This window comes from Aplysia californica, unplaced genomic scaffold, assembly GCF_000002075.1.
Source record: "Aplysia californica isolate F4 #8 unplaced genomic scaffold, AplCal3.0 scaffold00146, whole genome shotgun sequence".
NCBI classification, from domain to species: Eukaryota; Metazoa; Mollusca; class Gastropoda; order Aplysiida; family Aplysiidae; genus Aplysia; species Aplysia californica.
The window spans coordinates 210,417-214,954 of record NW_004797416.1 but is presented as its reverse complement, the minus strand read 5'-3'; the positions used below and the strand labels follow the sequence as shown (position 1 = coordinate 214,954).

Below are 4,538 nucleotides of genomic sequence, written 5' to 3'. Positions count from 1 at the left end.
GCCCGCTCCACCTACTCCACTTTCTCGCGCAATAATGTACAAGTGGTCCGGTATTCTTCAATCTTCCCTAGGCTTTACTTTGTAGGTGGCACAACTGAAGATTTATAACTATCAAAGTAATCAACAAACCGGACACAATGAGTATATACAGTATGCTGAACAAACTTAAAACCCTGGAAGCGTGCAGGCCCTATATAAAGGCAAGATCTACATAGACTCAACTTAACTTACTTTGCTTACACTTACAATACAATACACAGCACAGTAAATTGAGTAGAATCCAAAAAAGGTTAAAAATAAAAAATTTTAAAAACAAATAAAAATGAAGAAAATCACGGCCATGCACGGTCCGGTAGGCTAATTACAATTGGTCAAATCTTAATATTGATACTATTCTTACTAACTTTTATGAAGACACTACACATATGGTCTAGAACCCACGTTTTTATCACAAATGCTTAAGTAATCGTTTCAAAGATAAAAGGCAATGCTGTGCGCACCTGATGCAGCTCGAAATGTTGATGTTATGATAATAATCTCAGGGCAGTCGCCATCTTGAAACATAACCGGAAGTTTTGAATTGTCAACACATGTTTCCGAAACATCCGAATTTTAACGACTTAGGTTAGGCTTTAGAAAATAACCTTCAACTGCTTCCAGATATTATTGTAACTGAAAATGATCAAAATATATTATTTAGATCCAGAAGTATAGAGAAAACAATGCCCGATTATCTTAGAGCCCTGTTGGAGCTAAGCAACGGTGAAAAGATAAATCAAGTTCAACAATTAATTTGAAGGTCTAGCAAAATCTATCACTACGTGGGCCTACCTGCAATGATCTGATACTAAGTGCACCCGCCGATATAAAACGAAGAATGGAATAAAACAATTAAAGTCAGTTTCAGTAAAACGAGCCGATTTCTGAAATCTCTCTCTCTCTCTCTCTCTCTCTCTCTCTCTCTCTCTCTCTCTCTCTCTCTCTCTCTCTCTCTCTCTCTCTCTCTCTCTCTCTCTCTCTCTCTCTCTCTCTCTGCCCTCGAACCTAGCAGACCGGAAACCTGTGAAAAAGGAAAACCTGTCTAAACAGAATCTCCCCGCTCCTCCCTTTTATGTATATATATATATATATATATATATATATATATATATATATATATATATATATATATATATATATATATATATATATATATATATATACAGTGGCAGTTTGTTAACTGAACTGTTGACTAGAAGTTTATTGCTGATGACGATTTTCATTCAGTTTTAAGTAAATCCAAACAAACATGTATCAACATTCAAAAACATCTTGCCGATTTGAAGGCGCTCAAATAGACAAGTGGGATTCACTGCTGTTTTGTCGCGACATAACCTCATTCCTTCACGTTTGTTGTCGCGCCGGCTCGTAACTTGAAATCGTCTCCCGTCAAAGCGTCACGTCGCGGAACTTCGTACTACGTACGAGGCCAAACACCCGGCGGGGCGCTTTTCACTTTCGTCAACCCGCAGCCACCTCCCGAATCGTCAGCCACCTGAGAACAGTGCTAGAATGCTCCATCACCCGCTCCAGCGCATTTGTCTATCGGCGCTTTCCGCATTTGTCTATCGGCGCTTTTCGCATTGACTTCCGCTTACGTGCCTGGCCTCTGCAATGCTGGAGCCAACGTCCGAGATACAGTGCCTGATACTGAGAAAGCCTAAGACGGAATAAAAAAAATTGTTTATCTGGCTCCCTTGAGATTCTGTCTTACTCAGGTTCGACTGCATAATTATATATACACACACACACACAGAGAGAGAGAGAGAGAGAGAGAGAGAGAGAGAGAGAGAGAGAGAGAGAGAGAGAGAGAGAGAGAGAGAGAGAGAGAAAGAGGAAGATAAAAATACTGCCCTGCATGCTCATATTTAGCGAAGTCAGCGGTACGCTGATATCTCTTTGTTTTGTACGAATGTCGCTTCGTAGATCTACCCGTTACAACAAATTGAACACGTGTTCTAAATAAATTGAATATTATAATGTTTTACAAAAAAAATCTCAACCTGGAAAACTGGTTCGCTATGCGCGTACAAGACTGTGTTTGTGTGTGTGTGTGTGTGTGTGTGTGTGCATTATGAGCTTTCAACGTCATGCGACATTGTGACCTCTCCATTCCCGCATCAGAGAAGTGAGAGGCATGGCAGGCCTAGATAACCTAGACTAGGCTGGCCTGTCTTGCGATGCGTTCTGCCATGCTGTTTGCGCATGCCACACGCTCCCCACTCTCATTCGCTCCGGTCTTCATGGTTGGCACACGTGGGCTCTCCTATTCTTTGTTTAACTAGATCATCAAAAAGTTTATCAACTGACGAGGTTTTAGATTAAAATTGGTCTATGCACTGTGCACAGCAGCAGCAATATTCCACTATAACCGACTCGCGTGTATGTATGATTGCGCTGTACATGTAGCAGTATTTTATTTAGAAAGATAAAGAACGGAAAGAAAGGGGTTTTAGAACAGTGTCTTTATTATAACACACTTCTCGTTATTTCAGGACTCGTTATAAGTGGACTCCACTGTAATACACACATATACGCGTGTGTGCTTCTTCAGAGTTCGTGAGCTCACGAGCTCTGGAGTATCGGCTCCAGATCTGCATTTATGAATGTCGGGTCCAAAAAAATTCCAAATGATATAGGCAACGCACTAACCGGACTCAGACTGTAGCTGCCAAGAATTATGGCCGTTCGTTTTGGGCTGTCTACTGGTGTAGGTTGTAGGGTGTAAAACACCTATTTAAACATGAGTCTAAGTCCCTTTTTGACCACACCGACACTAGTACGACAACTAAACGACAAAATTCTGTTATCAGCTCATAATAATAGTAGGTCTAATAATAATATAGCTCACACGTGTCAATGTCAGACGATGACCAATACATCTGCAGATGAGAATATTTCTCCAGCGAAATAGAAGAATTTAAATAATTAAAGGTTACGATGACTTGTGGCTTCTGCTGTGGCCGTTGAGACCAGAGAAAAGATTGCCACATTTTGAACACGTGCCCAGCTTGCGGCTTCTCTCTTGGTTTCAGCCTTTTTTATCCTTGAAGCCTCAATTATGATTTACAGCCCACTGTGCCTTTTGCTCTCCAGCGGGGTCTGTTAGGAGCAAGGATCTCCCGAGCCAAAGGATTTATATAGAGACATCAGACACATTTTCAAGGTGTCATTGTAATTGTAGTGCCTTTTAGGTTCTCCAACCTTACGCCTTCCTGGGGGGCAGTTCAGAATAGAACACTGCCTTTGTGATTCTGAAATCAGGCATTATTACGATATGGCCAGCCCAGCGAAGTAGAGTCCTTTTGAGCTTAGAAAACAGACTCTCGGCATTTGCCCTATTTAGAACTTCGGTGTCTGATATTTCATCCTGACATTTGATGCCCCCCCCCCCCACAAAAAAGAAAAAAAAAAACTATTTAAAAAATTCGCATTTCATGTATAGATGTATAGAAATGGTAAAGCTTCTTGTCATGGCTTTGCTACACGGTCCAGGTCTCGGCACCATACAACAGTTACGCTAAATCATGTGTTGAGTGGAGAGGCCTGAAGCCTAGGGAGAGGCCCATCACAATTATGTTTAAGCTTGACAGTGCTGACTTGGCGCAACGAGCAATGTATCGATGGACGCTGCACTAGTCGTGGGGGCAGAAGTGACGTGCACTAATGGCAAGGGTTTGGAACTGCACAAACTTTCCCTCGCAGGTTTTTATCTTTTTTTCTGTTTAAGGTAGACTGTTTTCATGCCCTCATCGACACAGCTTGGATAATATAATTTAGGGGCGGACTTCCGACTCTACCTGTCAGGGCCAGCCCAGGCGGAGAGGGATACATCCCAGTAGCGAAGGACCGTCGAGATACAATGACTCAATAAACAATGTTCTCCCCACTTTCAGGAATCAAACTCTGGTTATCTGCGTGCGACAGCACCTATCCATTACAGACGTCGGTCTCAAAGGTTTCTTTACCGTTTACATTACTCTTGAGCTTTCTTTAAGTATCAAGTAGGCTCCAAAACTTCTTTATTGCTGCGTTACCCAAAGAAGAAAAATACAATTTAGATTAGACTAAGTACGAAGAGACATCAAATTAAAGATAAGATAATGATAAAGCCAAATTCTGACACACGCGCAACTTAGGTGATACAACACTGACAAAGTTCACTGTTATCACAGCTGTTTAAAAATGTGAACTCACACAGATTTAACGCCCCAATCAAAACTATTGGGTTATTTAAAGAGGCGGGAGTTAAGAATGTAATATCAATCTCTGAAAGGACCAAGCCATGGAAATTCGTGTGAAGTGCCTTCCCAAGGATACAAAGTAGGACTGACCTGAGGCTAGAACCCCTAAACTCACGATTACAGGTCCGGTCACCTAACCACTTGGCTACCGACGCCACATCACAACAGTAACAACGACAACCAGATAAAATATTCACATGAAATATAAAAACACGTAAACATGAAAAAACAGACAACATAAAAAAACATGAAATA

At 41.3% G+C, this 4,538-nt stretch overlaps 1 protein-coding gene across 1 annotated transcript in view; it reads right to left on the bottom strand.

Moving 5' to 3' along the window:
• Positions 1–573, bottom strand: part of LOC101864061 (brefeldin A-inhibited guanine nucleotide-exchange protein 3) — a gene marked incomplete at its 3' end in the record, with an annotated part of 11,388 nt that extends 10,815 nt beyond the window's left edge. The window contains 1 exon segment of the mRNA XM_005097083.3: positions 501–573.
• Positions 574–4,538: the final 3,965 nt, after the last annotated feature.